The sequence below is a fragment of the Melanerpes formicivorus genome, unplaced genomic scaffold (genome assembly GCF_026170545.1).
Source record: "Melanerpes formicivorus ecotype bairdi unplaced genomic scaffold, bMelFor1.0.p_v2 SCAF_37, whole genome shotgun sequence".
In the NCBI taxonomy this organism is placed as follows: domain Eukaryota; kingdom Metazoa; phylum Chordata; class Aves; order Piciformes; family Picidae; genus Melanerpes; species Melanerpes formicivorus.
Genome location: NW_027142389.1, coordinates 2,421,046 through 2,431,140, shown reverse-complemented (window position 1 = coordinate 2,431,140; position 10,095 = coordinate 2,421,046).

Genomic DNA, 10,095 nt, shown 5'->3' with positions numbered 1-10,095 from the left:
TGCCTTTCTGCACATAAACAGCAAGATTAGGCTGCAAACACAGTGGAACCTCTCTGATAGGTTTGGATGCCCTAAGATCAGGAAATAATCACAAGTATAATTATAGTATGAGAACTAGTAACTGTGGAAAGAGGCAGACAGGAAGGTGACAGTATTTCAGACTGAAAATGCTGCTCTGCCTAGAACAAGGCTCCTCAGCAAGATGTCATGTCAGCAGCAGAACCAGTGCCACTGTCAGCACTCCAAACCTCTCTTTGATTTGTAGTTCTGCAGCGCTTGAGTTTCTTGGGCTCGTCAGTTTGCTGTACCCAGAAGCAGACTCAGAGATGTGCACAGGAATTTTCATGCCATACAAGGCATCTTCCTAATGAGAGGGATGCTGACAGAGGTGGAACTTCTCTTCCCAACACACTGTGGTATCTGCATTAGGCATCTAACACCTACTGCCATTCTGCCTGAGACTGAGCTGAGCGACCCAGATCAGCAGATCTAGAATTCTAGGAGAGATCTAAGAGGGACCTGCAGCATGCCCAGTTTCCCAAACACTGCCATTAAGGTGCACTTCACAATCTGCTATATGCCATGAGCTCCTCTGGGCTCTTTAGTTGTCATCCAGAAAGATTATCTCTTATTATTCCAGCTTCTTTCTCTGGCTCCAGGCTTTTTCCTGGTGTAAAGAGAGGAACTGGTAGGGGTGTGTGAAGAATATCAATTTGTTCAGATACTTACAAAAGGTTTAAAACTCTGTGCTTAAAAAAAGTGAATAGATGCAATTGAATTTCTGCTCAGGAACCCAATTAAAACAGAGGAAATAGTGAATGTTGTGTTTGGTGGAGGGTAATGGATATCTGAGAGGGCATTGAGGGATTTGAATTTTCATAGTATCATAGTATCAGTAAGGGTTGGAAGGGACCACAAGGATCATCTAATTCCAACCCCCCTGCCATGGGCAGGGACACCCCACACTAGATCAGCCTGGCCAGAGCCTCAGCCAGCCTGGCCTTAAACACCTCCAGGGACAGTGCCCCAACCACCTCCCTGGACAACCCATTCCAGGGCTTCACCACTCTCATGGGGAAGAACTTCCTCACCTCCAGCCTGAATCTCCCCACCTCCAGCTTCATTCCATTCCCCCTAGTCCTAGCACTGCCTGAGATCCTGAGCAGTCCCTCCCCAGCCTTCTTGTAGGTCCCCTTCAGATACTGGAAGGCCACAATGAGGTCACCTCAGAGCCTTCTCTTCTCCAGACTGAACAGCCCCAACTCTTTCAGTCTGTCCTCATAGGAGAGGTGCTCCAGCCCTCTGATCATCCTCGTGGCCCTTCTCTGGACACCTTCCAGCACCTCCACATCCCTCTTGTAATAGGGGCTCCAGAACTGGAGGCAGTACTGCAGGTGGGGTCTCCCCAGAGCTGAGTAGAGGGGGAGAATCACCTCCCTTGCCCTGCTGGCCACACTTCTCCTGATGCAGCCCAGGATCTGATTGGCTTTGCAGGCTGCAAGTGCACACTGAGAGCTCCTGGTGAGCTTCTCGTCCCCCAGCACCCCCAAGGCTCTCTCCTCAGGGCTGCTTTCCAGCCAGTCCCTGCCCAGCCTGGATTTGTGCCTGGGATTGCCTCGACCCAGCTGCAGGACCCTGCACTTGGTCTTGTTGAACCTCCTGAGGTTGGCTTGTGCCCACCTCTCCAGCCTGTCAGCATTTTGAGGTTTTATCAGCTCTGGAAGTTTCTCTGTGAGGCCTGGGCTTTCTAGGGAGACCTTTTCTTTGTGCCAATGAGTCAGCATTACTGGTGCTGCACGCTTTCCCTGCCCCTTACACTACTGAGATCAGGATCTTCCCTGTCTGTCATCAGTGGATGGGAAGTTGTGCCCAGACATTTCTACTACCAATTTCTATTATGGTCTGCGGGGTCAGTTCTGGGCTCTCATTAGGCAGGCCTGGCCTCATCCCAGCCCTCCCTTCAGTGCCTAGGTCAGCTCCCATGTGCTGGGCTGGCTGCAGCTCTTCTGGCCAGTTGTTTATCCCTGCCCAGCCTCACGGTAAGCTGAACGTGCTTAGCTCCCCTCTGGCTGCAAGCCCTGCTGCTCTTGCCTTGGCCTTTTGCAAAGCAGCCCTTCCATCAACCCCAAAGGGAGTGCTCCCATGACCTCCTTCCTACCTCTCCTTTCTCTCCAGCCAGCTAAAGCAGGTGGAGTTTGCAAAGCCAGTGCTGAGGTCACTCCTGGTTTGGTGTTCCCTGGCTGATGTGATTTGTTACTGCAACCACCCCGCAAGCTCGGGTTGTGCTGCTGCCCGCACAGCTCTTTCCCGAGAGCAGGTGCTCACTGATCACAGGTACATGCCCAGTGTGATCCAGTGGCCACCTGGGATACAGAGCTTCTCATCAGCAAGGAATGTTCTCCCAGCCAGACACTGGGGGCTCCTTCTTCCACGCTGACAGGCAGGCTGGTAGCTGTGCAGGCGCAGCTTTTCTGTTTCACTTACTCGATCGTCCCAGGAACCTTTCAGAACTTTCCTAGGAGAACATTTATTATGTACAAGAGACAAGCTGAAGTTCTGTTTGAAACATAAAATTCCTTTGAAAACATCACAGGAAGTGAAAATTTCCACTTCATGTGAGAAATTCACCAGCTGCACCTCACAAGCTGGCTCTCTCCTTCCTGCTTCCTAGCTGGGCCTTGCCTCATTTTGCTGCTTCGTTTGCCTCTTGCCTTGTTTTCTGCTCCCCCTGTTTGCTCTGCCAACCAAGAGCCAAGGCAGCTGGCCCCAAAGTCAGAAAGAAAACCACCTAGAGCTGGTGGCTTGGAACCCTCTTTGTTTCCATGAGCACTCCCATCTGAGCCTAGGCTCCATCTGAGCTGGGAGGGAGCCTGCTGTCCTGGGGAATGTCACCGAAGAGCCATGGCTCCTTGGGGGTGGGTTTTTGCCATTTGCTTTTCAGTCTATTGTGGGCTTTTTACAAGTTTGTTTGTCTCTCAGTCTAAACCCCCACATGGATTTCATTCTGGGTTTGTGTTGGAGCACAGCACAAATGAATTCCATGTCTCCCTGTTTCATAAATCACTGGCTTGGGAAGGTCAGCTGGCACTACCTCCTCTTCCTCCTCTTTTCCATCCTTTTCCCCTAAGGAATTAAAGGAATGCTGTCATGCTATCTGTGTGTCCACGTCCACACAGGTCCAGGTGTGGGATCTTCTAATGTTTTTGATAGAGAAGGACTCTTTCCAGGATGGAGGATGAAGTAAAGTCCTAACAGAGTGGTGAAAAATAGGTATGAAGAACCTACTAATGACTGGGAGCTGGAAAGCAGCACCATGATCTCAGTCCCTTTTAGGTGCTGGAGGAGCCACATGAGCAACATCTACTAAATACTAGGAAGGAAAGCTCCAGGTAGAGTTCACTAATACCTGGGAAGGTATAGATCATATTAGTGCTTTAATAAACTTCCCTGAGAGAGGACCTTCAAGCTCACTTGGAACATCAGCCACATCCCACTCCTCAAGAGGACACTGGCCATCACTGCTTCTGATCCTGGGGGAACGACTCTGCTGGTTTTATGTGATGGGCATGACACCCCCCAGGATGTCAGGATACCAAATGTAAATGTTATCTTCTCCTCAGATGTTCCACTGCAGCCTTTATTACAGAATTTAAAGGTTGGAGTGTTTTGATTGATTTTAAACTCCAATGTTTTGAGTTTTCAGGCAAGCTCACAGGAAGTCACACTGAGTGGAACTAGTTCTAGAGGAGGACAAGAGTTAAGGAGACACTGAGTCATGTCCTCATGCCTAGCTAGCCCTCAGTAAATAATTGACCCAGCAGATCACAAACCTCCCTTTAGGAGTGTTTAAAAGCAAAATCATGCACAGAATAGTCACAGCAAAGCTAATGGTAAAAGCAGCCTTGGTACTTTGACTTTTGCATACTGCTGAGAAAAGGATTTAAGACCTCACTTGGGATGCTGCATCCTGCTCTGCAGCCCTCATCACAGGAATGATGTGGAGCTGATGGAGTGGGTCCAGAGAAGTGCCACAAAAATGATCAGGGGGCTTTACCATGAGGGTGGTGGAACACTGCAGCAGGTTGCCCAGGGAGGCAGTTGAGGCCCCATCCCTGGAGATATTCAAGGTCAGGCTCAATAGGGCTCTGAGTAACCTGCTCTAGTGGAGGATGTCCCTGCTGAGTGCAGGGGGGTTGGACTGGATGAGCTTTGCAGGTCCCTTCCATCCCAAACCATTCTAGGATTCTATGCTTCTATGCTTTATTGTGGTTGTAAGACTGTAACACTGACTCCACGATGTCTGTACACTGCCTGCTATCAGTTTATGTGAGATAAATCACAAAGGGAGGCAGGAAGGCTGCTCCTGCAAGGGACAGTTGCAAACTCCACTGACAGACAAGGTGTGAGGCATTAGACTAAGGAAGCTGTCACTGCTAACAGAGCACTTCTGTACCACCACACAGATTCTGCTCCACGCTCTGACTTACTTGTCTGCCACAAGATATCTCTCTTCAGCACATAAAACTCTTAAACAGGCAGCATTATCAGCACCATGAGCTGGCCAGTTTAAATCCCTATGTGAGCAAACATCATCTGTTTTGTCTGAGGCCTCCATTCCCCTCCTTGGTGAAAGGAAAAGCTAAGTGAGCGACAGAGGACGTTCCACATCATAGAAATGAGGCAAGATGCCTGGCTTGGTCTAGCTGGAAGCCTCACAACACCCACTCTGTTCTGAATAGATGGTAGCCACTTTCCAACTAACTGGCACTTTCCATCATGCAGATTTCTCCAGACACTTCTGAACTGATGAAATACTCATCCCAAATCCTCTCTGTGGGGATAACAGACCAATTCCTGTGCTCAGCCTTTCCTCCTGTTGCTCTGCACAGACTCATCAGAATTCTCAGCCTGTATGAACCTGGATTGGAACCTGTTCCAAGCCTGGATTCTGCTCTCAGTAAGAAGACATAAGTGCTCCATTAGCCACACTGAATTTCATATCTCAGCTCTCTAGCTTGACACCTAACCAGAAAAACTCCCAATAGGTGTAGGATTGGTTTGTGATAAACCCAGGCCAAAGCTATCATGCCCATTTGAAAGGAAAGGTTGTTGGCTTAACAGGAACCAAAGCTCCACTCCTGGCTTTGTCACTGCTCTGGGGAAATCTGTTTTCTGTTTTAATGTTTAATGTTTTTCTGTCTTTTAATCTCCAGCCTGTAATCTGTCTCAGTTCTGAATGCAAACACTTGAGCAGAAATGCTGCCCACAGGGACAGTGCCTCAGAGGCTGATTTGTCTTAGACTCCAGGCTCCCCTGACATACCAGCAGGTACCATATGTGTGCTCCACACATGCACTATTTTACTGCACTCTGCCCTGGTCTGGTGTACAGTGAAGAGAGGAAAAAGCAAACCATGGCTCGTTTGCCACTTCTCTAGAAATTAGTGTCTGGGGATAATTTGTCCTGGATATATCACCCTTGGGAGGAAGGAGAACTGTCCACAACTCAGGCTTATAATTCAAAGCAAAAGAAATCTTCACTGTCTGATACACCACTAAATTATTCCTCTTTTCCTTGTAAGAAACTATAAGGAGAAGCCAATCAAGGTGAGAATTGTCAGAGGTACTTTCCCCTGGGCACACCACACAGCCTCCACAACCTGAGGTGCAGCACACTTTCTGACCTCTCTGTTCTTACAAGAGAATTCAGAGAGCAGGAACCTTGTCTAAATAAAGGCAACCTTGGCAAAGCACATTGTTCCAGCCAGTGATTTCTGCCAAGGCAGCCTGTGGTCACAGCAAGGCCATGCAGCAGGGGTGGAGAGAAGAGAAGCAAGAGAAGACAGTTTTGTTGTTACAAACAAGAGAATAAGCAGCCCGCTGGTGAGAACACATGGAACTGTCCCAGAGAATGCCCTGGTGCCCTGGATGGAGAAAACACTCCAGGAATGTTTGTTTCCAGACAGGAGCCTCTCCAGAGCTGAGCTTTTCAGTTAGTGGCTTTTCCACCCTTGCTAAAGCCCCAGTCTAATCCTGAACAGCTGATGTGAAGGGGAAGGAGGCAGCACGAGTATCTACACACACACACACCACACACAAAGTGCTCTGTATGTAACAGTGCTGCACACAGCCAGCCAGGTAGGCTAATAATACTCCCACAGGAGCTGAATTTCCCCTGTGTGCTTGTGAATTTCCTTGTGTGCTTCCAGCTATTCAAAGGAAGCTGGTTTTCAGCTTCATGAGACTCAGAGCAGAGGGCTGTGTGGTTCAGACAGAGATTTGCCCTGAGAAGGTTTGGTATGGCAGCTTCTTGCAGTGATAGGAATCCACAGAATGCTAGGGGCTGGAAGGGACCTTGGAAGCTCATCCAGTCCAATCCACTTGCCAGAGCAGGGTCACCCAGAGCAGGTCACACAGGAACACATCCAGGTGGGTTTTGAATGTCTCCAGAGAAGGAGACTCCACAGCCTCCCTGGGCAGCCTGCTCCAGGGCTCTGTCACCCTCACAGTGAAAAAGTTTTTCCTTATGTTCACATGGAACCTCCTCTGCTCCAGCTTCTACCCAGTGCCCCTTGTCCTATCATTGGACATCCCTGAGCAGAGCCTGGCTCTGTTCTCCTGACACTGCCCTGCACACCTTTGTCAACATGAATGAGGTCACCCCTCAGGCTCCTCTGCTCCAAGCTAAAGAGCCCCAGCTCCCTCAGCCTCTCCTCAGCAGGAAGATGTTCCACTTCATCATCTTTGTGGCTCTGCACTGGACTCTTTCAAGCAGTTCCCTGAGATCCTCCTTTAACTGAGGGGCCTGGAATGGGACACAATATTCCAGCTGTGGCCTCAGCAGGGCAGAGCAGAGGAGCAGGAGAACCTTTCTTGACCTACTCACCACACATTTTCTAATCCACCCCAGGATGCCATTGGCCTTCTTGGCCACAAGGGCACATTGCTGGCTCATGGTCATCCTGCTGTCCGCCAGGATCCCCAGGTCCCTTCCCCTTATACTACTCTCCAGCAGGTCAGTGCCCAATCTATATTGATTCATGGGGTTGTTCTTTCCCAGATGCAAGACTCTACAATTGCCCCTGTAGGATGTCATTCAGTTCCTTAAGTATCATTAACATTCTGCAAAGGAGAACAAGCTCAGGCTTACATTTTGACATGCAAGCCTTCCTGAGCCAGCCACGTGTTTGCACACACACCATAGACTCATTTTCTTCTCCAGGTCAGTACCTTGGAAAGCAGAGCACTCACGCAGCAATCTCATTGCTTTTTAGCAGAGTTTCCAGATCAGTACAGCCCTGAGAGTATCTGCAGTCTGAGTAGACAGCCTCTCTTGTCTCTGGATGCAGATGTTAGTCAGTTAGAGGGTAGAAAGGCTCTGCAGAGGAACCTCGACCGACTGGACAGATGGGCAGAGTCCAACGGGATGGCATTCAACAAGTCCAAGTGCCGAGTGCTGCACTTTGGCTATGGCAATCCCATGCAGAGCTACAGGCTGGGGTCGGAGTGGCTGAGAACTCCCAAACAGAGAGGGACCTGGGGGTGCTGATCGACAGCCACCTGAATATGAGCCAGCAGTGTGCCCAGGTGGCCAGGAGGGCCAATGGCATCCTGGCCTGCATTAGGAATAGTGTGGCCAGCAGGAGCAGGGAGGTCATAGTGCCCCTGTACTCTGCATTGGTTAGGCCGCACCTTGAGTCCTGTGTCCAGTTCTGGGCCCCTCAGTTTAAGAAGGACATCGAGACGCTTGAGCGTGTCCAGAGAAGGGCAACAAGGCTGGGGAGAGGCCTTGAACACAAGCCCTATGAGGAGAGGCTGAGGGAGCTGGGATTGTTTAGCCTGGAGAAGAGGAGGCTCAGGGGTGACCTCATTGCCCTCTACAACGCCCTGAAGGGAGGTTGTAGCCAGGAAGGGGTTGGCCTCTTCTCCCAGGCAACCAGCACCAGAACAAGAGGACACAGTCTCAAGCTGCGCCAGGGGAGGTTCAGACTCGAGGTGAGGAGGAAGTTCTTCACCGAGCGAGTCATTCAGCATTGGAACCGGTTGCCCAGGGAGGTGGTTGAGTTCTCGACCCTGGAGGCATTTAAGGGGAGATTGGACGTGGCACTTGGTGCCATGGTCTAGTCATGGGGTCTGTGTTGATAGGTTGGACTCGATGATCCCCGAGGTCCTTTCCAACCTAAGTGATACTGTGATACTGTGGAATGCCTTCCAGCCACTGTCCCTTTTCTTTGCCTCTTGGGCAAGGAAGGAATGGGCCACATATGCTACACAAAGAAGGGTTTGTGAGATTTTTCTCCTTCCTCTGCTGTGTTTCTGATTAGGAAATGAATTGAATAACATTTCAAAGGCATGTTCCTTTGCCAAGGCTGTAACATGTGTCACAAGATCCTCGTCTCTGCAGTATTTCTGGAACTCTCTGCCACACAACAGTCCTGTTGGGCTGAGAGTTGGTGACAGAGCCAAGGCTTCTTTAGAAGCCACATGTGGCATACTGATGACAAGGATAACACATTTGACAATACAGTGCAGATCAAACAGCCTTTCTCCTCCCTCCCCCTGTGCACCATCACTTTTTTACTGTATTACAGAGATACTTTGAAGACAGAACCCTCAAGGGCTTTGATCCTCGAATGCCTGAGGATCAAAATAATATCCAGCATTGGTATTAAAATGCTGGGAAAAAAAAAAACACCCCAAGGTAGCAAGGTCATAGAGTTCATGTTGTCCTATCAAGATTTGGAATATGAACCCATGGGGCCCTGTGTGGTGGCTGCAATTACAGAGGAAACCAGATGCATTTTCTTCCTTTGGTCAGAGGGGTTTTGTGGCTGTTGCTCTCAGATGAGAAACAGTGCTGTGTTCAGGGAAATGAAGTAAACAGAAGCCAGCCTCTAATTTTGTTCTGGATCCCCACTTAAACTTCTGAAAGGAACAGCAAAACATAATCCAACCCCTGCTCAGGAATGAAGGCAAAGAAAGAAATAATCAAATGTAGTCATTTATCTGGGTTGCAGTCACTGCAGAATGCCTGCTAACCTCCAGAGGGTAAGTGAAAATGGACAGTTCAGGTGGTGTTTTGGAACTCTGGTAACAGAGAGGGTCTTGCAAAGAAGAGTACTTAGAGGGTGGGAGTCACACAGAGGTTCTGAAGCTGCTGACCAGCATACACAGGCTGTAAGTTTAGTAGGCAAGAGTGCAAGCCAGAGGAAAACAGGGAGAGAAATTATGTGGTCATAATCTGAAAAGTGGATGGAAGTTTGGACTGGGAAAACAAATCCACTCATCCTGGCCTGCATAAGGAACAGTGTGGCCAGCAGGAGCAGGGAAGTCATTCTGCCCCTGTACTCAGCACTGGTTAGGTCACACCTTGAGTCCTGTGTCCAGTTCTGGGCCCCTCAGTTTAGGAAAGATGTTGACTTGCTGGAAGGTGTCCAGAGAAGGGCAACAAAGCTGGGGAGGGGTCTGGAGAACAGACCTGTGAGGAGAGGCTGAGGGAGCTGGAGTTGCTTAGCCTGGAGAAGAGGAGGCTCAGGGCAGACCTTCTTGCTCTCTACAACTACCTAAAGGGAGGTTGTAGCCAGGTGGGGGTTGGTCTCTTCTCCCAGGCAACCAGCACCAGAACAAGAGGACACAGTCTCAAGCTGTGCCAGAGGAAGTTTAGGCTGGATGCTAGCAAGAGAGATTGGCCATTGGAATGTGCTGCCCAGGGAGGTGGTGGAGTCACCATCCCTGGAGGTGTTTAGGAAGAGACTGGATGGGGTGCTTGGTGCCATGGTTTAGCTGATCAGATGGAGTTGGGTGGTAGGTTGGTCTTTTCCAACCTGGTCTATTCTATTCTATTCTATTCTATTCTATTCTATTCTATTCTATTCTATTCTATTCTATTCTATCCCATCCCATCCCATCCCATCCCATCCCATCCCATCCCATCCCATCCCATCCCATCCTATCCTATCCTATCCTATCCTATCCTATCCTATCCTATCCTATCCTATCCTATCCTATCCTACTCTATTTAAGCAGGGAAATGCTTGCATCTGCTTAAACAGAAGCAGTGAGTCACGTTGAGAAGACCTTGTGGGACATTATTTGC